Source organism: Ursus arctos, unplaced genomic scaffold (genome assembly GCF_023065955.2).
Source record: "Ursus arctos isolate Adak ecotype North America unplaced genomic scaffold, UrsArc2.0 scaffold_37, whole genome shotgun sequence".
NCBI lineage: Eukaryota > Metazoa > Chordata > Mammalia > Carnivora > Ursidae > Ursus > Ursus arctos.
The window spans coordinates 20,116,316-20,142,649 of NW_026623053.1; the positions used below are offsets into that span (position 1 = coordinate 20,116,316).

A 26,334-nucleotide genomic window follows, 5' to 3' on the forward strand; every position below is an offset into this window, starting at 1 on the left:
CTTACTTTCCAATACAATCATTGGTGAATTGTTCCCACAGGTGTTTTGTCTGTAATTCCTGTTCAACTGACTCCAGTACAAGAAACAGCTTTTCTGTTTGTTTTCCTAGTAACTAGTTGAGCCACGTAAGCTAAATACTCCAATAACACTAAGAAGTCCACTTACTTGGAGAATTGCATTTGAACAACAGGTTTAGTTTAAATTTCCCTTCTTACTGGCACTTTGTTTGTGGTCTTTGAAATATACATAACCCCATACATTCTTCTTCCTTTCCTCCTCTTCTCTACCACACACATGACATTTTTGTCCCATGTGGTATTCTTTATACTTATCCTGTTGTTTTCCATCACAACCTATTTTCTTAAACTATATACTAGAGATTCTATTGCTTCTTCCGTTGGTCATACTTTTGTATTATTAAGTCCACGTAGAAATGGTGATAATGTAAAATAAAGCTCTATTTGGAGGATTTTTTTTTTTAACCATTTGTTACTACATTTGGGAGAAATGTCTGATTTTATCTAAGATTTAGATAACTGTAGAACTGCATTATGTTTAGGCACTGTCTGTGGAAAGGAATAAGTGATATTGAAAGAAAGTAAATGAATTTCAGTTGTGCTTTAAAGGAATGTTTAGTAAATGCATATTCTGAGTACAATATAAATATCTTAACATATTCTCTCAATAATTTGAGTGGTTTAAAATGGAAATAAAATGAAATTTTAAGTTTTTTTTTTTTTTTCCATCTGTAAGCCTTTGGCCTTTACTGTGTCTCCTCTTCTCCAATAACAAATCAATTTTTAAGAATTTTTTTTAAATTGTGACAAAATTTGAATGAGGGTCATTTATCCATATTCTACTAAAATATGGGGAAATTTGAGAAGAGAACAATAAATGAGAATGAGAGTTAAAATCACCAGGAGTTAAAATGTTGCCAATGAGATGGAACTTCATGTATGGTGCAGTGAAGTCCCATTGCCTTGTGGAAAATTCCAGCCCTCTCAGGTGTGCATTTTCATGCTTTGCTGAAGTTAATATTCAGGAGATGGTGTCTGTCCCTCTATCTTTGGTCTTATCACAGCTTTCTGTATTATGTAACTTAGGAAAATGTCCCCAGTAATCTAAATTTTGATATATCTCTTCAGAACACCATCAGTTTCATTATTCTACATCTCACTACACATATGAAAATTCAATGAAAAACAATCAAAAAGAAAAAGACTGCCAGAATTTTAACAAAAATTCCTCATGTGTGGTTCGTCTTTTTTTTGGTGGTGGTCAGAGGTAAGACTACAATATTTAAATGCACCTGTCAGAATTTGAATTTTAATGCTTCTTTGTATAATAAAAAATGTTAGACTACAACAAATGATGCACCTGCATTTCCATATCCAGATAAATATTTTTAGGAAAAGTTGCTTCTCCAGTAAGTTAGCTGGTTCAATGAAATTACATTAAAAATGCTATCCAGTATAACTATAGTAGCCAGTCATAACATATAATTTATAAAGAGCCCTATCATATTTTCAAAAGAAATAATAAAAATTTTACAAAAGTAAAATATACCAAAAAAACCCCAAATTTTACTTCAAATGATAAAACTATCATCTTAAGGAGAGAATCGAATGGAAAGAATGTTTCTGTTTGTGGATTATGATATCTAGTTTCATGTGTCAAATTTGCTAGTCTATAGTACTTATTCAATCAAATACATGTTGCTGTGGAGGTATTTTGTAGATGTGGTAAACATCTACAATCAGTTGACTTTAAGTAAAGGAGATTTTTCTTGCAAGTATGGATGGGCCTCATCTAATCAGTTGAAAAGACTTATGAGCAAAACTGAGGTTTTCCTGAGGAAACAAGAAACCTCCTTGAAGTTGCAGTATGAACTTCTTGTCTAAGAGTTCCAGGATACCAGTATGCCTTGAGAGTTTTGTAAGCCAATCCTTGAGTATAAGCACATTCCTTGAAATCATTCAGATATATGTGTGTGTGTATCTGTGTGTGTGTGTGTGTGTGTGTGTGTATTTCTATACATGCTACTAGTTCTATTTCTTTGGAGAACCTTGACTGATTTGATACAGGGATGCTTGTGAAAATACTAATCTACTCCAGTTAAATTATTCCCGTTAAATGATTCTGAAATATGACTAAATTTGATAAAAATTTACTTGACAAAAATATAAAAAAGTGAATATATAAATGGACAATAGTCAGAGTATATATGACAATATATGATCTATATCTTCTATGGCAACCAGCCAAGAAAGCCAAACTACAACCTCTGTAGCAATTAGTCCAGAGTGGACAGGACTTGTTCAGTGATTACCAACTTTACCCCTGTTGCCAATACAGAACCAACAATATAGAGTCAAATACTTCCAAAATTAATCACCTAAGATACCCTACTTCTCATTAGCCCACTCTCAGCTTCCCCATGTGAACAACCTACAATCGGAACATACATGAAGCCTTTCTCCCTCCCTCCCCACATCTCTCTCTCTTTCTCTGTTTCTCTCTCTCTCTCCCCACCCCCACCTCTCTCAAGCTTTGCCACTCCTCTGTCAGCCTTTGAGTTTCTGCCAAATCTAATTCATGATGGCTGACTCCCTTGGTAATAGCAAACTCTGGATAAATTGCCTCTGCTTATTCTCATTTGGGTGGTCTTTGTTTATTTCCACAGTTTTCCTGGAGGTTCTGTGGAGATAGAGTTTGCACTGCCCGTTGCCGTGGTTTCCAGTCATCGACCAGGTATGATATTCAGAGGCCTTTTATGCCTTGTTGCTCATGGCTTGTGGAGATCCTGCCTATGTGCTAAGTCAGCACCAGGTCAAAACTCTCCACTCTTTGCACTGAATTCCTCAGCTATTTATTCTCAGTTTGGTACTCAGGTTTTATTAGTTTCAATTTGTTTAACATACAGGGTAGAAACAGGAATTTTTTTGTCATCCTTTTTTTGTTCTTTTGTGCTTCTATTTTTGTATCATGCTGCCTAACAAGAGTTGCTTGTGATAAGAAGGAGAATCACAGGTTGAATCTCAAATTAAAATTAGGCGTAGGCTTTATAAGCCTATTGTTGGAGCTAGCCTTACAAGACTAGTGAATTTGTGATTCTTATCAAACACGCATCTATTTGAACAAACTTTGCTGTGGGTCAGCAATAAAACTGGATGAGTTTACCCTTACACCTTGAATTTTTGTCCTGAGACCAGTAAGAATGTCCTCTCTGGTTTTCCATTTGTTGCGGGGGTGCAATTGTCAGGTCTGTGTTTAGAGGTAGCCCGCCAGTCAGATTGGAAGACCAAGACATAAAGTATACAACTATTGCTGTAGAGTTACCATCCTTACCTTTTATGGGGTTGTCTAAATCTAAATCCTGTGCTCTTCCAGGAGAGGTCTCCTGCTTCTTACGTACTTGTATACTCTCCTTACAATTCTTATTATTGTTTCAGTCTCTACAAATGACATGTCAACAAAAATGATTTGTGAGAAATGTTTAATTTGAACAAAATTGTTTATTTGAGAGGCTCCTTAGGGAAGAAAGTGAATAAGATTTCTCAGCCCTGATGGACAGCATGATTTATTAGTGTATAGGGTTCTCTACACAAAATTCTGATTCAAAAATTGCTTCATTAGAAATAATCCTTGGCTAAAGCTAAGGAGCAATTTAAAAAACTTACTTAAGCAAAAATGAACTAGACTCATTTTCCTAGTAAATCCTCCTCCCAAAATTAAGTTGTATTATATTATAACTCAAAATATAAAATAAATATCCATGAGTCCATGCTAATATAAATAAATGATTGAATCAATAAATAATTGAAGGGAACAGACTAATATCTTTATTCAGTTTAATTCAATCATTTTATGTAGAGACTCCATCCACAAAGAGGTGGAACATGATTCTACAGCCCTTAAATTTGGGCTGTGCTTAGTGACTTGCTTCCAAAGAGTACAGTATGGAAAGGGGGAAGAAAAGATTAACTTCATAGTGGAAAAACCTGTTAAACACTACCCTAACCAGGTGATCAAGATCAACATAAACAGTGAGTGATAAGTCACATTGGTAGAATGTTCCCTTGATATAATATGATGAAAATAATATCTTACCTCTGTGGTCTTCCTCCCTCAAAAATGTAACCCCAGGGGCGCCTGGGTGGCACAGTGGTTAAGCGTCTGCCTTCGGCTCAGGTCGTGATCCCGGCGTTCTGGGATCGAGCCCCACATCAGGCTCCTCTGCTATGAGCTTGCTTCTTCCTATTCCACTCCCCCTGCTTGTGTTCCCTCTGTCGCTGTCTGTCTCTATCTCTGTCGAATAAATAAATAAAATCTTTAAAAAAAAAAAAATGTAACCCCAGTCTAATCATGAGATAAAACAGCAAAGCCCAATTGAGGGACAATCTGTAAAGTATTTGACCAGTACACCTTAAAACTGTCAAGGTCATCAAAAACAAGAATAGTCTGGGAAATTGTCATAATCAAGAGGAATTTCGGGAGGTTTGACAAATAAAAGTAACATAATATCCTGGATGGGATACTGTAATAGAAAATAGACATTAGTAAAAATAAGGAATATGAATAAATTGTAGACTTCTACTTAGTAATAATATATCAGTATTGATCCTTTAGTTGTGACATACTAACATAATACGTTAGCAATGGGCAAACTGACTAGGGAGTATATGGGAACTCTGTACTCTCTCCTCAATTTTTCTGTCAATCTTAAAATATTCTAAGATAAAAATGTTAGTCTAAAGCATTTGGAGTGTATTTTTTGTGAAAATTTTTTTAAAAAATTACACATTTAAACATTTTTCATGTAACTGTGGGTAACTCAAGCCTGATTCCCTTTACAAGGCATGGGAGTTATACAGGCTTTGAAAGAATATATAATTTAAACTAGAGTCAAAATTATATTTGCATATTTGCCCATGGGTCTCTGAAAAATATTTATTGATAACAATAAATATATTTATTTTGGGGTGATTTAAATTCAGCAATTTCCATGGTATTGTCTATGGATTTTCTCTGTTTATTGATCTTTCAATGAAATATGGTCAAATTTACAAGAAGATTGTAACCATAGTATTGACTAGGTGAAATACTGCTGTTTGGTGAAACGGAAATGAAATTTTTATTTTTAAAATACTATGTCCATTTTATTCCCACTTTCCTTATAGGGAGCTTTAAAAAATAGTTTGAGTTTCTTTAGTTATGAGAATGAAATAAGAGCATTTATCACATAGCTGCATCAGACTTACCTGTAATTCTTAGGTCTTTGGTAAATCTTTCACAGGAACGTGATGACTCTTAACATCTAAAACAATGAGTTAAGATGTGAAACATTTGGAATGTTAGTAATCTGTGAAAGCTATAGTTGGGTTAGTGCTTACCTGGTTTTATTATTAAAAAAAGAATAGATGGTAATCACATAAATTTTATGACTGAGTTCTAATATAACACACTGTATTAGGCTGAAATTAAATAAGGTAAGTATTGAGAACCCCAATATCACATAATGAGTTCCCTTTAACCAGTGATGACATTACATTAATTTTTAGGGTATTATTACAATGCTATGAAAGAAACAATTTCCAGAATCCAACTTTAGGTAGTAATAATAGCACAGAAACTGGATCTTTATTCATAGACTGCGTTTAGACTATGTTTATTGTATTCAGTATAAAGTATGATATAATATTGTTCCTTGCCTTCAAGAAGCTTATTGTGGGAGAAGGGCGCAAAGTTAAAAGAGCTAAGAAACCTTTTATGACAGATCTCTGATAAAGGAAACACTGGGTCCCAGGGAGGTACCTAAGAAGGATCCTTAACTCGGATTGATTTAGGAATTGAGATGGGATTTGGTTCCTAGGAAATGCAATGTTCCCAGTCTAAAAGAACAATCAGAATTTAGGTAGAGACTAAAAAGTTTATCTTTACAGAGCATATATAAAAACCGAGGCAGAACAGAACACTTCTTGGCAAAAATTGCCGTGGTTCATTGTTCTCAGGGCAGTTGTTGAGGCTGAAGAGGCAAGTGGCAGTCAAATTTAACCAAGTCAGTAACAGTGTACAAGTAATTTGTGGAAACTCACTTCATATTCATTATTTGTAGAATGCCAACAGGTATTTTTGTAATTTCATGATATTATGAAAATCTGTGTCATTGCTGAAATAGGAAATATTGATAATTTCAAAATAATGGTTAATTTGGATGTAATTTTTTATTCAAGCATAATTAATATACAGTGTTATATTAGTTTCAGATATATAATGATTTGATGATTCTATACATTACTCAGTGCTCATCATGATAAATGTACTCTTAATCCCCTTCGCCTACTTCACCCATCTCCCACCCACCTACCTCTGGTAACCATTAGTGTATTCTCTGCATTTAAGAGTCTGGTTTTTTGTTTGTATTTTATCTCTTTTTTCTTTGCTCTTTTGTTTTGTTTCTTAAATTCTGCATGAGTAAAACCATATGGTATTTGTCTTTCTCTGACTGACTTTTTTCACTTAGCATCTTACCCTCTAGATCCATCCATGTTGTTGTAAATGGCAAGATTTCATTCTTTTTATGACTGAGTAATATTCCATTGTGTGGGTGTGTGGGTATATGTGTGACATCTGCTTTATCCATTCTTATGTGAGTGGACAATTTATTTCTTGAGTATAGTTGACACACAATTTATTTCTTATTTGTGGATGGACAATTTATTTCTTATTTGAGTATAGTTGAAACTACCTTAGTTTTAGGTGTATAACATACTGATTCAACAACTTTATACATTATGTTATACTCACCACAAGTGTAGCTACCATCTGTCTCTATACAACTATTAAATGCCGTTGACTATATTCCCTATGTTGTAACTTTTATACCTGTGGCTTATTCATAACATAACCGGGGGTGGGGGTGGCAAAATGAGTGAAAGGGAGTAGGAAATACAGGTTTCCAGTTATGGATGTAATTTCTTAATACATGCCATTGGTCATAATTATTCAGCACCTGGAGTCCTGGTTGTGAAGGAAGGGAGAAGAGAGTGATTTAGATTCTTTATCTCATCTAGAGGATTCCAGTAAATGAATGGAATTGAGGGATGATCCCTACTGCTATGTAAGTGATAGAAAGTACAGTTTAGGGGCACCTGGGTGGCTCAGTCGGTTAAACATCTTCCTTTGGCCCAGGTCATCCCAGGGTCTTGGGATCAAGCCCTGTGTCGGGCTCCTTGCTCAGCAGGGAGTCTGCTTCTCCCACTCCCTCTGCCTGCTGCTCCCGCTGCTTGCTGTTTCTCTCCGTCAAATAAATAAATACAATCTTTAAAAAGAAAAAGAACAAAGCATAGCTGGTATATTTATGTAACAATGGACTTGGGCATGCTTGTTTTTATTTTTGCACTTTTTAGGGACAACCTGGTTGAAGATAGATTCTTTGGCTTCTGTTCTTTACCTTTCTAACCAAGCAACTTTGTTTACCTGTGTCTGAAAGCCCCCCAAACAGTCTATAATTCTAACTACTGCACTATCATCGTTACATAATTTGAGCTAAAATTATACTACTTTTATGTTTGTTTATATGTTTGATTCTCTTTTGTTGTAAATGGAAAGATAGGATTTATTTTCTATATGACTTTTATTTCCTTAAAATAATGCTGGATTTTTCACCATTACCACCATTTACTCTGGCAGTGCCCCCAATATTAACATGATGAGTGCATGAAACAAATGTTTAAGGAAGTTTAATGCTTTCACAACAGGAAGGCCATATGGGAACAGGATGATTTTTACAACAGAGCAAACTGACCTGACAAGGTGGCCAATTAACAGAGAATATTTATTAAACAATACTCTTTAACAGTTTCATAAAATCCAAGCCAATACTGGAGCAGAGCCATCTTCATGGGTACCTGGGATTTGATTCAGATAATTTAGACAATTTTATTTCTTTCTACATCAGAGATGTAATTAAGCATTGTTGACATTTATCTATTCACTAGTTACCTTGGACTTTTTGCCTGCCTGACTCTGAAAAATATGAATTGTCTGATTCAGGTTCAGCCATAATGGCTGGGTTTGGAGACAAGATAACTTATGGTGTAAAGTAGATGCTTTCTTGTCCTAGAGTAAAACCTAGTGGTAATTAACTGATAATAGAAAAAAAGAGCACACAGATAGCTAGAAGGCCAAGCCCATTAAAAACAAGAATGTAGGGGTATCATACTATCATCATTATAATTAAGATAGAGAGCTATATAATGAGTGTAGTCATTTTCTAAGCTCATTTTCATTCAACATTCATAAAAGTGAGTACTAATATAGTACAATAACATATGCACTGAAAATACTGAGGAAATAAAATATTTTACCAATTAAATGATATCACAACTCACTAAAGGAGACCAAGTAAACAAGTAATCCTAGAATTTATTTTGATAATGGACAGGGCACAGTTCTCAAATAACCCACACTCAACTTAGGAGTGATGCTAGGAGGTGCTGCTTGATCTGAACATTAAAAGACAAGAATTAGGTTTTCAGAGTATTGATAGAATAACATCCCAGTGAGTGGTAACCAGAATAGATAAAATTGCAGAAAAACGAAGAAATGTGGGTTTTGGGGGGTGGGAACTTATTTGTCGGTAATTAGTCTGGCGAGCAGTTCGTTGGAAGCAGATCAGTCACCTCATTCTCATCTACTTCTTTCTTTATCCATAAAATAGAGATAACCTCTTGTACTAGTCATGATGCTCTAACAAAGAGAACCAATAGGGTGTTTGTGTGTGTGTGTGTGTGTGTGTGTGTGTGTGTGTGTGTGTGAGAGAGAGAGAGAGAGAGAGAGAGAGATGTCTGGGCCCTTAGTCCTGCATGAACTGGGTTGTAATATTTTTCTATTGACTTTAATTACAGGTCATGGTAAAACTAAGAGACGTTCTAAATGATTCCAGACGTAGTTTTCAGTACCTCCATTGTGGCGTAGAAATCCAATTTGCCCTTGGGAATCAGGATCAGTCAGCCCAGTCAGAATAGTAACTTGTGTCTTTGCTTATTGATTCAGAGGCACGAGGTGTCCAAAATGGCTGGGTGGTAGTCTTAACTTCCTATTCATGGAATTATTGTTGTGTTTCCTGCTGGAAGCATTCCTCCCTTTGGAACTAAGACCTCTAGGCCAGGAGTGCATTACGATATAGTAATGGGAAGCATCAGTTTTGCTAGTGGGTCACTTGTGGTATACTGAGGAATGCCACTTCCGTTCCCATCCCTTGATTCCTTGACCTGTGAATCCTGGCTGTGGGAGGAAGAGCACATATATTGGATGCTGATTCAGAGCATTTACTGCCTCCTGGAGAATCGTGTTCCAAATCTGCTTCAGAATGGTGGGGAATATGATAAGACTAGTGAATTGAGGAGCATGCGCCTACTGCTGCAATTATTTTGCTGTGAAGTGAGCTTGTTGATCGGAAGCAATGATACGTGGAATACCATGACAGCATATAAGGCACTCTGTAAGTACGCAGATGGTAGTTTTGGCAGATGCTTTGTGTGTAGAGAAGTCAAATATGCTCCCAGAGAAGTGTTTATTCCAGTAAGGAAAAAACAAAACAAAACAAAAAAACCCACTTCCATGATGGAAGATACATAGTGTAATTAGCTTGCCACCAGGTAGCTTGCTGATCAGCCCTGGGGAAGAGCACCAGTGTTAGTCCTGGAGAAAGAGACTTAGTTTTAGTCTCTGCTGCTGGTATATTAGGCACTCAGCAGTGGCTGTAGCCAGGTTAACGCTGGTGAGTGGAAGTCCATGTGCTAAGCCAATGGGTCACTTCCATCCCTGCCACCGCTTTATTAACAGAATATAGCAGCAAAAGTATCTTACTTTAATTATATTCCATATGGGAGAAAAGAAATGTCAAGTTTAATGATGAACTTTATTTTATCGCTTGCAACATTATGAGCTATATTAATGCCTAGCTTAATTTTTCATGATATTTTCATGAAGTAATATTAGGAAATATTTATCTCAGTTGTATAAATCTCACCTTGGCTTATGATGAAAGAAATAGTGTCTTGATTCAAAGTAGTATATTCAGAATCAGTTAATAATAAGATTATAAAATGTTTAGAAAGTTCTCAGAAAAAAAGAAAATGTACCAATCAACAAACACAAGCATATTTTGCTTTTATTTCCGTAATGAAACATGAGTGGCATATTTATTACAGATTGAGCATAGGCATCAACAACATTATTTTTGTTCAGTGTCAAACAAATCTTGATGTGTAAATAACAGGGTTATTCCATCTATAAAGTACTGATGGTCTTTCAGGCTTGTAATTATTAGCATGAAAAGCATCAGTAAGTTAGTAATTATGCATTTTTCTTTTTGATGTTTTAAGATTCATTTTTCTGTCCATCATATCAAGAAGAACAAATTATAAGTCCTGTTCTTCTTCAATAATTGCAATTTTCTTGCTTCACTACTGTTTTAAGGCTAATAAATCAATGATACCTTCAACAAGAAAAAGAGAAGGTAAAATATTTTCAGATTTTCTGGATAAAAATTTCATTTAATTTGAAGAAGTCATACATACTATTTAACTTTTAAAATTCAAAATAAAAAATAAACAAAAATGAAATGACCTAGTTATCTGAGATAGTAAATATCCATGGTACTCTCAAGTGCAGAAGCCAGGACATAATAGACACAATTCCTTCTGTGACTGTGTTGAGATGATATAAAATAATGGGTGATGATGGCATGTTCTAATGACAGAGAAGTTTAGATTTTGACATGATCCAGGACCAGTACGATTCTGTTTGCTTGTTTTATTGTATTTCAACCAAGAGAAAATCCCTTCTGCTATTTTATTTTTTAATATGATTGACTTGCCCTAGTTTTATTCAGAACAGCTATTAAATGGCAGGTATTCTTGGTTTTTAGCTACATTAGAGAATAAAATAGACAACCTCCTTGCCTTTTTGAGGCTATATACTAAATTATTTACAAGTAAATAGATTTCATAGGATATTAGAAAACTAAAGTGTTATGGGGAAAGTAGAACAGGCTAAGAAGAATTAGCCTGTTCCATGGAGGAGGGTGGTTTGAGTAGAACCAGTCAAGAAGATGGCATTTGATTGAAAGCCAGTATTTGCAGCGAAGTGTACAGTGAAAATTCTTTTTATTGATTTAACATATGGCCTCAGTCATAATCAGGCTTATCACTTGTCTATAGGTAAAAATGAATCTATAATCTTAGAAATAATTTCTTCTTAAGCAGAGCGGGTTTCATAATGACTCTTTAAAAGGTATTTTTTCTTTTTTGGCATTTTGTAAGTGTTAAAATTTAGTTTCAAATGTATATTATATTTTGAGAATTATTTCTGTTTTTTAGGAGAAAAATTGAATATATTGATAGAGTGAATATTATAGGAAAGCTGTAGTATTTTAGTAAACTTCCAAGATCTTGAAACTTCTTTAGAGGTTGTTTGAGTCAAGGTCATACCAATGATAACAGATTATTTTATTTTGTTTGCTTGTTTTTATGTTTATTTTTGTTTTGTTTCTTAGGTAAAATTTTCTATAAATGATGCATGATGAAAATGAGTCTCTTGTCCCTGCATTTCTGCTAATTACAGTTTTCAGGTTTAATTTGAAATAAATGTTAAAATGTGCTTCATAAAGATTAATTTATTTTTAATGAGACTTGGAAAAATGCTAATGGCTTTTAATCCTTGAACAAAATGATGGTTTAGGTTAGAAAATTGAATAAGAAAGGCAAAATATTCATTTTTAAATCCGAACTATTTATTTTGAATTATTACTTTGATTAAATGTTTCTATACTCCCATTTATTTTATGCTATATTTATATGGTCTTAAAGATAATTTATCTGAGGTATTTCCATGGGTAATCCAAATACAAGTGAGCACTGATACCAAAATAAATTATAAAAGTGAATTGGAAAATAGAGTATAGAAGAATTTATTCATTATTCTTTTATAGTTAAGCACAGTAGGAGTCAAGAATGAGCCAGATGATTGTGAGTAGAAGAGGAACGTAGAATGTGTTTTAGGTACATGTAGCCTCTCTGCAAATGTACTTAGGAAAATAACATGGTGCATTCAGGACATACCAGTAATTTGATATCTGCAGAAAAAGGGTTCCAAGGGGAGAAAAAACATTGAAAGGAGACGTTGAAAGATTAAATAGAAACTCTGTAATGATTCTTGTAAGAATATATAAACAGAAAGATATAGATATTGAGATAGATATATCTTTCTATCCAATATCTATCTATCCAATATCTATCTATCTATCTATCTATCTATCTATCTATCTATCTATCTGACTTTAAAACTATTTATTTTAATAATTTTTTCCAGTTTTATTGAGAAATAATTGACATATATCACTGTATAAGTTTAAGGCATACAGCTTGATGCTTTGATTTACACATATTGTGAAATGATTACCACAGTAGGTTTAGTTAATATTCGTTGTCTTATATAGATACAATAAAAAGAAAAAAAATTCCCCTTGTGATGAGAACTCTTAGGATCTACTCTCTAAATGATGTCTTTCTATATCATACAGTGGTGTTAACTGTAGTTATGTTGTACGTTACATCTCTAGTACTTATTTATCATCATGTACCTGGAAGTTTATATCTTTTCAATACTTTCCTCCAATTTCCCCCATACCCAGCCCCCCACCTCTGATAAACACAAATCTGATCTTTTTCTGAGTTTGGTGTTTTTTTCTTTTTTATTCCACATATAAGCAAGATCATACAGTGTTTGTCTTTTTGTGTCTGTCTTATTTCACTTAGCATAATGCCTTAAGTTCCATTCATGTTGTTTCAAATGGTAGGTTGTTTTTTTATGACTGATAATATCCCATTGCATACATATACCACAACTTCTTTATCCATTCATCCATCAATGGATATTTGTGTTATTTCCCTAGTTTGGCTTTTGGGAATAATGTTTCAATGAACATGAAGGTGCAGGTATCTTTTCAAGTTTGTATTTTTGTTTCCTTTGAATATTTTCCCAGAAGCGGAATTGCTAGATTATATGGTAGGTTCTAGTTTTAATTTTTGGAGGAACTTCCATACTGTTTTCCATAATGGCTGAACCAATTTACAATCCTACCAACAGTGCACAAAGGTTTCCTTTTCTCCACATCCTCGCCAGCATTTGTTATCTCTTGACTTTTTGTTGACAGCCATTCTAACAGACATGAGGTGATACCTCATTGTGGTTTTAAATTGCATTTCACTAATGACTATTGATATTGAGCATCTTTTTTTTTTTAAGATTTTACTTATTTGAGAGAGAGAGAGAGAGAAAGGGAGAACACAGAGGGAGAGGGAGAGGGAGAAGCAGACTCCCCGCTGAGCAGAGAGCTCAATGTGGGACTCAGTCCCAGGGCCCTGGGATCATGACCTGAGCTAAAGGCAGGCACTTAACGGACTGAGCCACCAAGGTGCCCATTGAGCATCTTTTCATGTATCTGTTGGCTGTTGGTATATCCTCTTTGGAGAAATGTCTATTCAGGTCCTTTGCCCACTTTTTAATTGGATTATTTATTTTTTTGCTATTGAGTTGTGTGAGTTCTTTATATATTTTGGATATTAACCCTTTATCAGATATTGGTTCAAAAATATTTTTCTTCCATTTCATAGGATGTCTTTTCACTTTATTGATGACTTCTTTTGCTGTGCAGTAAATTTTTAGTTTCATGTTGTCCCGCTTTTTTATTTTGTTGATTGTGCTTTAGGTGTGATTTCAAAAAAAAAACATCATTATGCAGACCCATGTCAAGGAACTTTGTTTCTGTGTTTTCTTCTAAGAGTTTCATGATTTCAAGTCTTACATATAAGTCTTAAATCCCTTTCGAGTTAATTTTTGAGTGTGTAAGATAGCAGTCTGGTTTCATTCTTTTACATGTGAATATCCAATTCCATAGCACCATTTATTAAACAGACTCTCTTGTGCTTGAGTATTTTTGGCTTCTTTCAAGTGTAAGTTTAGTGCTAATGGGTTTATTTCTGGGCTCTCAATTCTGTTTCATTGGTCTATTTATGTTATTATATCAGTATCATACTGTTTTTAATTATTATAGCTTTATACTACAGCTTCAAGTCAGGAAGTGTGATGTCACCTGCTTCGTTCTAAGGATTTCTTTGGCTATTCAGAGTCTTTTGTGTTTCTATATAAATTTTAGGACTTTCTTTTTTTAAAGATTTTATTTATTTATTTATTTGAGATAGAGTGAGGGAGAGAGAGAACATGAGTCAGGGGAGAGGCAGAGGAAGAAGGAGAAGCAGGCTCTCCACTGAGCAGGGAGCCTGATGTGGGGCCCAATCCCAGGACCCTGAGATCATGACCTGAGCAGAAGGCAGATGCTTAACTGACTGAGTCACCCAGGAGCCCCAATTTTAGGACTTCTAAAAAAATTCTGTAAAAAATGCCATTGGAATATTGATAGGGATTGCACTGAATTTATGTATGACTTTTGGTAATTCTGACATTTTAACAATTTTTTTTTTAATCCAAGAACACAGGATACCTTTTCCTTTATTTTTGTCTTTGAATTCTTTTATCAATGTCTAGTAGTTCTCAGAGTAGAGATCTTTCACCTTCTTGGATAAATTTATTCCTAAACATTTTATTGTTTTTGATTTCATTGTAAATGAGATCCCCTTCCTTCTTTCCTTCCTTCCTTCCTTCCTTCCTTCCTTCCTTCCTTCCTTCCTTCCTTCCTTTCTAGAAATTTGTTAGTTATAGAAATGCTACTGAATTTTGTATGTTAATTTTTATTTTGCCATTTTACTGAATTCATTAACTCGTTATAACAATTTTTTTGAGTCTTTAGGATTTTTTATATATCAAATCATGTCATCTACAAATATAGACAATTTTACTTCTTCCTTTTCAATTCTGTAGCCTTTTATTTCTTTTTCCTGACTGATTGTTCTAGCTAGGACTTCCAGTATTATGTTGAATAGGAGTCCTGAGAGTGGGTGCCTTTGTCTTGTTCATGATCTTAGAGGAAAAGCTTTTATCCTTTTACCATTGAGTATGATGTAGGCTTGTTATATGTGGACTTTATTATGTTGAGATCCATTCTTTCTTTTTTTAAATTTTTTTTTAGTATTTTTTTTGAGATCTATTCTTTCTATGGCTAACTTGTTAACAATTTTTATTATGAATGGATTTTGAATTTTGTTGAATGCTTTTTCTGCATCAGTTAAGATGGTCATATGATTTTTAAATTTTATTCTATCCGTATGATTGATTGATGTAATCTGAACTATCCTTGCATCTCAGAGATAAATCCCACTTGATCATGGGATTTTAATGTGCTGCTGAATTCAGTTTGCTAGTATTTTATTGAGAATTTTTGCATCTGTATTCATCAAGGATATTGGCTAATGATTTTATTTTCTAGTAGTATCCTTATCTGGCTTTGTTATTAGGATAATCCTTGCCTTATAAAACGAGTTTGGGAGTATTTGCTTCTCTTTCATTTTTGGGAACAGTTTGGGAGGGATCAGTGTTAATTCTTTAAATGTTTGGTAATATTTACCAGTGAAGCCCTCTAGTCCTGGGCTTGCTTTGTTGAGAGAATTTTGATTACTGATTCAATTACCTTACTAGCAATTGGTCTATTAAGATTTTCTGTTTCTTCTTGATTCAGTCTTGGTAAATTGTGTATTTCTAATAATTTTTCCATTTCTTCTAGATTGCCCAGTTCATTGGCATATAGTTGTTCATAGTAGCTTATTTGTATTTCTATGATATCAGATGTAATGTCTCTTTTTTCATTTGTAATTTTGTTGGCTTTGGTCCCCTCTTTTTGCTACTGTGTTAGGCTAAAGGCTTGTCAGTTTTGTTTACCTTTTCAGAGAATCAACTCTTAGTTGAGTTAATCTTTTCTGTTGTTTTTCTGTTTTCTGTTTTATTTATTTCTGCTCCAATCTTTATTATTTCCTTTCTTCTGCTAACTATGGGCCCAGTTTATTCTCCTCCCCTCTCCTCTCCCCTCCCCTCCCCTCCTGTCCCTTCCCTTCCCCTCCCGTCCCCACCCCTCCCCTCCCCTCCTCTCATCTCTCTTTCTCTTTTTCTCCGTTTCTTTCTTTTCCAGTTCCTTAAGGCATAGAGTTAGGTTGTTTTTTGGGATCATTCTTGCTTCTCAGTGTAGGCTTATATTGCTGTGAATTCCCACCTAGAGCTCCTTTTTCTGTAACCCTTAAGTTCTGGTATTTTTCTATTTTCATGTGGCTCAAGAAACTTACTTTTTCCCTTTATATTATTATTATTGTTTTTTGGATCTATTGGTTGCTCAGGACAGTATTGTTTAATTTCCAAGTGTTTGTAAATTTTCCAGTTTTCCTTTTGTTTATTGGTCTTTAAGTTTCAGACTCTTAAGGGCAGAGATAACTCTTAGTATGATTTTAATCTTCTTGAATTTGGTAAGACTTGTTTTGTGGCCTAACGTATGGTCTGTGTGCTCAAGAAGATTATATAGTCTGCTTTTGTTGGATAGAATGTTTTGTATATGTCTGTTAGGTCCATTTGGTTTATTGTGTTGTTCAAATTTACTGTTTCCTTATTGATTCTCTGTCTGGATGACCTATCCATTGTTGATAGTGGGGTAGTAAAGTCCGTAATTAGTATTGTGTTGCAGTTTATTTCTCCTCTTAGCTCTGTTAGTTTTTGCTTTATACATTTAGGGGCTACAATAGTGGGTACATAATTACGTAAAATGGTTACATCGTCTTGATGGATTGGCCGGTTTATTATCATATGATGAGTTTGTCTCTTTTTGTCATCTTTAGTTTAAAGTTTATTTTGTCTAAGTAAAGTTTTCCCTGCTTTTTCTTTTTTTTTTGATTACCATTTGCTTGAAAAGTCTTTTCCCATTCCTTCAGTCTATTTGTGTCTTTAAAGCTAATGAGTTTCTTCTAGGAAGATATTGTTGGATATTGTGTTTTTGTTTTTTTTTTTTTATCCATTTAGTCATTTTATGTCTTTTGATTGTAGAATTTATTCTGTTTATCTTTAAAGGAATTATTAATGTGTAAGAACTTATTATTGCCATTTTGTTAATTATTTCTGGTTATTTTGTAAATCCATTATTCTTTGTTTCCTATCTTGCTGTCCTTTTTTGTGTTTTGATGTCTTTTGGCATCAGTATATTTTGACTTCTTTATTGTGTTCTTTTGTGTAAATATATAAGATTATTTTCTGGGATTGTCATCTTGCTTACATGAACTATCTTAAACTTTTAACACCCTATTTTAAACTGATAAAAACTTAACTTCAATAAAAGTTGTATACTTCACACTTTTACTTCTCCCCCCACATTTTCAGTTATTGCTGTTACAATTTACATGTTTGTTTGTTTGTTTTTTATATTCTAATAACAGATTATTGTATTTATGGTTATTTTTGCTATGTTCCCTAGTTGTTTTTTTTTTAACTTTTAAACTAGAGTTGTGAGTTATTCACCACTATGACCATATTGTAGATTCTTACTATGACTATAAATTTACCATTACCAGTGAGATTTATGCTACCTTTTTGTTTTTGTTTTTTTTTTTTTAAGATTTTATTTATTTATTTGAGAGAGAGAAAGAGAGTGGGGGGAGGGTCAGAGGAGATGGAAGAGAGAAACTCAAGCAGACTCTGTGCTGAGCTTAGAGCCTGGTGTGGGGCCTGATCCCATGATCCTGAGATCATGACCTGAGCCAAAATCAAGAGTTGGATGTTTAACCACCTGAGCCCCCTAGGTGCCCCTGCCTTTTTGTGTTTTTATAATGTTTATCAGTGTTCTTTTACCTCTGCTCAAAGATCTCTCTGTAGCATTTCTTATAAGGCAGGTCTGGTGCTAACAAACTCTCTCAGCTTTGTTTGGGAAAGTCCTTCCCCCTCCTTTTTTTCTGAAGGAGAGCTTTGCCACATATCGAATTCTTGGTTGACAGTTCTTTTCAATATTTTGAATATGTCTTCCCATTCTTTCCAGAGCTGAAAAATTTCTGTTGAGAAATCTGCCCAAAATCTTATTCAGGTTTCCTGGTATGTAACTTCTCTCTTTTCTCTTAAAATTCTTTCTCTTTGAGTTTTGAAAATTTAATTGTAATGTATCTCCATGTAGCCCTATTTGGTTTAACGTATTTTAAGTCCTTTAGACCTCATGTAGCTGGATGTCCATCTCTGTCTCCAAGTTTGAGATGTTTTCAGCCATTATTACTTTAAATATACATGCTATCCTTTTCTTTTCTTCTGGAATTCCCATAATGTATTTTTTTTCTTGTGTCCCACAAATCCTGTCAGCTTTCTCTCCTTCCTTCCTTCCTTCCTTCCTCCCTTCCTTCCTTCCTTCTTTTTTTTTTCTCTTTTTGCTTCTCTGATGGTAATTTTCAGTGTCCTATTTTCCATGGTTCTGATTCTTCTCTATGGTTGAGTCTACTTTTGAAACTCTATTGAATTCTTCAGTTTAGTTAGTGTATTTTTCAACTCTGTGATTCTGTTTGTTTTTGATAGTTGCTATTTCCTTGTCAAACTTCTTCTTTTGTTCATGTGTTGTTTTCCAAATTTTGTTTAGTTATCTGTATGTGTGTTCTTATATTTCATTGAACTTACCTAAGAGTATTATTCTGAATTCTTTGACAGTTCATAGATCTCCATTTCTTTAGGGTCAGTTATTGGAGCTTGATTAGTTTCCTTTGTTGGTGTCATATTTACCTGGTTTTTCATGATTCTCGATTCCTTACTTTGCTGTGTGCAATTTAAGTAATGGGACTCCTCTTTCAGATGTGAAAGGTTTGCTTTAGCAGAGACAGTTCTTTATCAGTCATCTCAGTTTGGGCTTCTGCCTGTACCTGCTACTAAATGGCTTTGGGCAGGTAGGGTTTGCAATTGGACTCCATTGTTGCCTGAATTTTCTGGTGAGGCTTACTAAATGGTTAGGACTGAGTACTATATTCAGTGATAGATGAGACTGTGAATTAACTTCCCTGCCCTGGTGGGGCAGCAGGCTACAGTCTTATGCCTGTATAGCTCTTTTGGGGGCTCCCGAATCAGGCCTGAGTATGCACTGAATTCCCTGGTCAGGTGAGGCCACCAGTTTTTCTCTCGACAGGGAAGATATGAGCTGTGCTCTCTGTTCAAGTGTCACTGTATGTAGGACTATTGTATGGATACACAGCTTTGTGTGCGCTCTGGTTAGGTTCCCTGATCAGGCAGGCTGAAGGCTGTATTCAGTGATGAACAGGGCTACAAATTAGATTTCCTGCCCAGGTGCAGTGGGAGATACGGCTCTAAAACTGATAAAGTTCTTTGGTTACTTAACTCAAGCTAACATGCATCCAATTTCCCTGGCTAAACAGGACCACCATCTTTGCTGTGCAAACTATTGATTCTTTCTGCCCTTTTTGGTCAAGTGCTCTTGGGCTGCACACCTTCTAAGATTTTCACCAGTCCTTCTCAGATGAGGCCAGAAGGTACTCTCCACAGTGGGTTGTGCTATGACTCAGCACCTTGCCTGGGCATGAGCAACCCAGGCTCTAGGGTGGCAAAACTCATCTCAGGACCTGAATCAGGCAGGTCTGCACCCCACCAGAATTCCCTGGTCAGAGTATACTACCAGCTTTGTTCTGCACATGAGCAAAGCCACTGGTTGGGATTACTACTTGGGCACTGTACATATGAACTCGGTCTGTCAAGATCTGTGTGCTGGTTGTTGTAAATCCTCCTCTACTTATTCATCACATCCAGATTCCCAGTGGCTGGGCCCCAGATATTCCCCTGCAATCCCTGTAGTATGAGGTCAGAGTAGGGGATCCCACAAAGAGACCCCCAATACTGGGGGACACTGGTTGTCCCCCTGAGTTTCCCTTTCCCCCTGGAGAAACCAGAGGTAGACATCTCCATGTGATGCTACTCTGTTGGGGGAGGGGGACAATGTGGTCAAGGTGTAGCCACTTTTCTTCCCCTTCTAATGAAGTCTTTCTTTTGTCTCCGTGGTGTAAGGAGTTGCTTTAGTTTCACTTTTGTGTTCTAGGACTCTCTCAGTAGTGTCTTGTTCTGGAATAGATGTTAGTTCTTTTTGTGAGGGGGTGTGAAGTTAGGAATGACATATCACCATCTTGGTGACATCACTTCCCCCAATTTTGTAGTTGAGATTTTTAACTGAATTTATAATAATCATTAAGTCTATTATCATATCTTTTGGAAAATAAACTTCTAAAGTTGTGATTCCAATGAAAAGATAAAGTAATTCATGAAATTATCTAAACAGATAAATTATTTGAAGCATCAAATGAAATTTGTAAATAACTTTCATCATTTATTCATTTATGAATTTTTCAGCTGTTTTGACAAAACCTGTGTGTCTCTTTTACTCTCAATACTCAGCTCACTAAATATTTCCTTTCTGACACATCAAATGATCATCAAACTTACATAGGAGTTTCCCCACACCAAGTAATTCTGCGATGTCAGATGGGTGTCCTACAGTTTAACTCAACTCTGATGCTATCATCCTGGAGATAGCATCAGATCCCACAGCTTAAGGGCCCAGTGCCACAAGAGGTACCCCCCTGCCCCACAGCCACCACCACCGCCACTTCAGATGCCAGTCACAAGTCCAGGTTGTTATCTGTACTTCTGACTTAAAAGCTACAAACACTTTCATTCCTATGACCCAATTCCTCAGTTTTCAGTCATTTGCTAGAGCAGCTCACAGAACTTAGGAAAACATTTTACTTACTACTATCAGCTTGTTATAAAATATACAAGTTAGGAACAGCCAGATGGAATAGATGCATAAGGCAAAGTATGGGGAAAGTGTATGGAGTTTCTATGCTCTCTCTGAAATGTCACCCACCCAGCACCTCCATGTGTTCACCGGAGGAAGTTCTCTGAAACCCTTTAGTTAGGGTTTTTAATGGAGGCCTAGTACATAAGCATGATTGGTCAAATCATTGGCCATTGGTGATTAACCCAACCTCCAGTCCCTCTTCCCTCCCTGGAGTTTGGGGAGTGGGTATGAAAAATCCAACCATTTAATCACATGCTTGGTTTCTCAGTCAACCAGTTTCCCATCCTTAGGACTTTCCAGAAGTCACCTCATTAACATAAACTCAGGTGAGGTTGAAAGGAGCTTGCTGTGATTAACAGGAGAGTCTCCTTTTGACTTTAGTGCTCTGAAACTATTGTAGAAGCTTCAGATAAAAGCCAACTATTACAATAAAAGATGCTGCTATCATCCTTACCATTTAGGAAGTCATAATGGCTTTAGGAGCTCTGGCCAGGAGTTGGAGTAGAGACCAAATATATATTTCTTATTGTCACAATCTGGTTCCCTTAGCCTTAGAACATAAGTAACCACCATGATTTGGGGAATAGTAAGTTGTAGGAACCAAGGCCTATGACGGAGAGCCCCAGCTGAAATCCCAGCCAGCTGCTGGGATCAGCTTGCCAGCCATGGAAGAATGCCATCTTGAAAGCTGAGAGTTCCCAGTCAGTTTGCCCCATCTCCCACGGAGCAAAGATAAACTGCCCATACTGAACCTTACACAAATTGCAGATTTGTGAGCAAAATAAATGACTGTTAATGTTTAAAGCCATTAAGTTTGGCAGTAGTATGTTACACAATAATAGATAAATGTTGTAATTGAAGTAATGTAGGACAGAGAGATGTAAGTCCTGGCTTGTCCAGAACTATGCTCACAGGCATGGTAATTATGCATTATTAGTTTCTGGAGGGAGAACTGATGGCATGTTTAGACTAAATAATGTGACCTTTACAATTTATTCTTCATAAACGTTTTGAAGGAAAAAAGAACAGTTCATATATTGTTGTATATATTATTCTATTAAGTGAGATCTAAACTGATCATTAGCATCAAGATTCTGGGTCTCAGAGTGAGCAAAGCAGTTAGGCATAACCTTTATTGAGTTCTAGGGATTTGTATTTAATGAAAATATGTATTTATAACTCTCTTATTTTATTGAACACATGGGTAGGAATATCCATTTAGGAGACTTATTAAAGATAATTTTCATATATTTGCTTAAATTTTTATGTCCCCCCCTTTAATGTTTAAAAGTATTTTATCTGCATATTTGAAAACTCAAAATAACATGTGTTCCAGTGTTATATAGTAAATCTAAAGTCAGAGTTCACTTTCTAGAGAGATATAGTGCTACACATTCTAGTTCTAGTTAAGTTTGGTGACTGTATGAAAATAGAATATTGTAAACAGGGGTATTCATGGGGTATTCATTTCTACCTATTTCAAGTTGGATAATTTTTGGTTATATCCCTCCTAGTCTTAAGTAACACATATGTATTTGATATAATTGCCATGATTCTTTGAATAATGCAATATACACTTTCCCTCAACCTGTGCCTATGACAATCTTTGTGAAAGAGACATGATTTTTTGATGAATTTACTTCCTCCTATGATTATAAAATTTCTAAGTAGGAGCTCCAATGTATAATAAAACCTTCAACAATGGAAGATATACATATCTTACCTTCTGATTTTGTGACGACATGAAAAGTTGCATGTTTTAATCTTTCTTTAAAATTCAGTGAAATGTGTCCACAAAACTTCAAATGTGTCTCATTTTCTGTGAACAATTTGTTTTGGTTCATTTCCTTTTGCAATTACATTAACATTTTATAAAATACAGATTAAAAAGAAGTACTCAAAATGGTAATTTTCAAAAAGATTGTGTCTAAGAGGTAGAACAAATACTAAAGGTAAGAAAATGGATTCTAATGAATACTTTAAAATATATGGTAAAGAATAAGTCATTTAATGGATTCCTTTTATATAAATTAAATTCTATTCCTAATGAGTATCTTCTTTGGAGTATTTTGCTAACATTCATTAATTATTTTAATGTTTATCTTACAAAGAAATGACATCAGGTAACTCTCCAAGAAAAATGTTCTCATACAACAATTAATGGAAAAAATCAGGACTATCAATGTCTTTTGAGAAGATAATGATTCATTTGAATCATAGTAAAGTAGAGCTCTTTTTCTGAGTAGTCAGATGCATTCTTCATACACTATTTCAATTTATTTTATCTCTTGAGTTCAAATACAGTAATACAAAATTTATTTAGCTTTATTATTTCTTTTATTGTTTAGATTATGAGGCCTATCGACTTTCTTATGGATATCTGTGAGCCCTTAATCAATAACTACTGGGCAATTCTGAAATAGTATGTACTTTATTTGATAATATAACTATTAGGAAGTAGAAAATATTAAAGCTTTAGAGAAGCCCGACTGTTCCACCAGTTGAATGGTCTGTGTCTGTCCTCTTGGATTCCACAAACCATGGAGCACTCATGTATTTCCTATAAATTTATTTTATATTCCCATAAACTTATCCTACTCTAAATAAGCTAAAAATTAATAAGTTAAAGTTGTCCAGTAGTCAAATTTTAACCTGTATATAGCAAATTAAATAATCATAATCTATGTCAAATATACACAAAATGTACACGTTTCTTAAGGTTTTTTTCAACTAAATTTTTGTGATCTGAGTCACATCAGCTTGAAGAGATGGGATATCATTAGCAAAAATGGAAGCAATAGATGAACTGTAACTAAGTCCTAGACTCTCCTAGTTATTGTCTTGGTCATTATTGTTCAGTATTTCTTTGACCAGGAGGAGTATGAGAGGCAGATGATTATCAAGGTCGAAATTCCTGTTCCCAGAATACACATGAGATCTAATAAGAATACAGTGGAAGAATCTGTCTTTCCATTTCCCATATGTACTTCCCTCATGTCATTTCTTTTTTCTTTCTGTAAAATATATTTCTCTTTTCTAGACTCAATGGCTATAACACTATCCCAGTTTTATATGTACCAACCTGTTATTTGCAATTCACATTTCTGGGGATGAGATAGAGCAATTAATGAGCCTGATTTTTTTCAAGTCTTACGTAAGATAGAGTACTATGCTTATTCCAAAAATCTCTGGAAGTCTGAACTGACTCTTGGCCATGGTACAGATAGATTGAACTAGCTAGGAATTTATATAATGCTGTTTAAAGCTCAGAATTCTCCTGCTGTCAAGCAGGACCAGCTCATTTGCATTACTTAGGGATGAGTAGATAAAAGTTTATACTTAGTTTAAAAGGTTACACAGCATTATTTGACTAGGTGACCTGTGGAGCATAAAGGACTCCTATGATAAATTTTCTCTGAATTCTTCTGAAATGAAGATTTCAGTAGTTCATAATCCTGAGGTGAAATTCATTCTACAAGACTAAGAAAGTTCTAAGGCAATTGCATCTAGGAATTGCTTGGACCTTCAAAGCTTGCCTGTGCTTTTTTTTTTTTTTCCCCTCTTTCCTATTATACTATTACTTTACATTTATTATAGTCTGTGTGAGTCCTTTCAATAATCTGAATTTGTGATCATTGTAGATCCAAATACCCATTATAATAAACTGTAGTAAGATTATAACGTTATATAAAAATAAAGAACGTGACTGGACGTACTGTTAACATACTGTCAGAGTAGAAAAAATGAGCACTTTTCCTAAAGACGGGAGGAAGCTTAGAGGGGTCAAAAATAAATAGACATCTACAAGATGGCATAATATGAAGCTCCAGGCCCTCATTATTTGAAATATCAAATAAATAACCAGAGACTGACTAAAATAACTTTATAGAATCTTTGGAAAATAGTAAAAAATCTGTAGCAACCAAGGTAAAACCTTATCAAATAGGAACCACATTCAAAATTGTAGGACGTTATGTGGTGTTTTTACTTGGTCTTACCCCATCCCCTTCCGAGTTAGGTGTGGGGTGACTGGGAGGAAGTGGCCCAATTCCTAGTTCACTCCCTTGGGCTGGAAAAACCAGAGTAGAAATACTTTTGCCACATTCTGGCTAGTCTGTAGGCTGCCTGAGGGACTAGTATCTGTCTTACCTGACTTGGAGATGAGATAGAAATGGCAGCCTTGTTTGGATTTCAGGCTAGAAGCCACAGAAGGCAGTAGTAGGCACTGTGGTGTGTGTATGTGAGACCCACAGATGCCTGAAGGCAGGAGATTATGGGCAGATGGTACAATGGAAGGTTTTAGGCCTTGAGAAGACCAATATAGGCCAATATGGAGGCTGAAGTGAGGCTCTCTGGATAACAAATATAATAAAAATAATCTCTCCCCCCACCCCCAAAAAAAGGCAGAAGGAGAGAAAAAAATGTAGGCCATGTGAGACAAAAGAATGTAGCTAGTGATCTTATGGATTTGTTCATCAAAAACACTAGTTAATGAAAGTAAACAAAAATAAAATATCCAATTAAAAGATAAACATAGTCAGGGGCGCCTGGGTGGCACAGTGGTTGAGCGTCTGCCTTCGGCTAGGGCCGTGGTCCCGGCATTGTGGGATCGAGCCCCACATCAGGCTCCACCGCTGTGGGCCTGCTTCTTCCTCTCCCACTCCCCCTGCTTGTGTTCCCTCTCTCGCTGGCTGTCTCTGGCTCTGTCGAATGGGTAAATAAAAAATCTTAAAAAAAAAAGATAAACATAGTCAAATGGGATAGATAATGAAACCCAGCTATATGCTTTTTAGCAGATATAAATAAAAAGATGGTAAAAAGATATGCCATATAATAGCTAATAAAAAGAAAGTTTGTGTAGATATATAGTAATGTCAGAAAAAAGATTTAAGAAAAAAGAAAAAGGTAGTGTTTTTGCTATATTTTGTTTTGTTTTTATTGAGAGAATGAGAGAGAGAATGAGAGGGAGAGGGAGAAGCAGGCTTCTCACTGAGCATGGAGCCTGATGTGGGGCTCAGTCCCATAACTTGAGGATCACGACCTGAGCCAAAGGCAGACGGTTTACTGACTGAGCCATCCAGGTGCCCCCAAAAAGGTAGATTTTGAGGGAAAAATAATTACTAGAGAAAAAAGAAATGTTAAAAATATTCAATGCATTAATAAAGTGAAACAAAACTAAATTTTATTTAATAACATGACTCAAATATATATAAAACAAAAATTAATGATCTGTAAGAAGCAAATGGATAAATTTGTTAGATTGGGGAGATTTTAGCATCTATTACTCAGAAAGGTATAAGAAGCAAAAATTTGAATTTCAAACTTGACTTAATGACATTTATGATTATACTCAACAGCTGGAGAATGTCTATTTTTTTTCATTCACACATTGTACTTGTAAGTAAAAAGACTACTTGGCACTTCAAAAAGAGTCTTGACATATTTGTAAGGAATGGAATAAAGAAAATCTTATGAGTACACAGTGAAGTTAAGCTAAATATTGAAAA

At 35.1% G+C, this 26,334-nt stretch overlaps 1 long non-coding RNA gene across 1 annotated transcript in view; it reads left to right on the top strand.

Annotated features, from left to right (window-relative positions):
* The window catches only part of LOC113266163 (uncharacterized), a 404,629-nt gene that overhangs the window by 20,178 nt on the left and 358,117 nt on the right, over positions 1 to 26,334 (top strand). Inside the window, exon 2 of the long non-coding RNA XR_008957146.1 lies at positions 2,684 to 2,751. This is a non-coding gene — a long non-coding RNA (uncharacterized LOC113266163). The remainder of the gene's footprint in view (positions 1 to 2,683; positions 2,752 to 26,334) is intronic.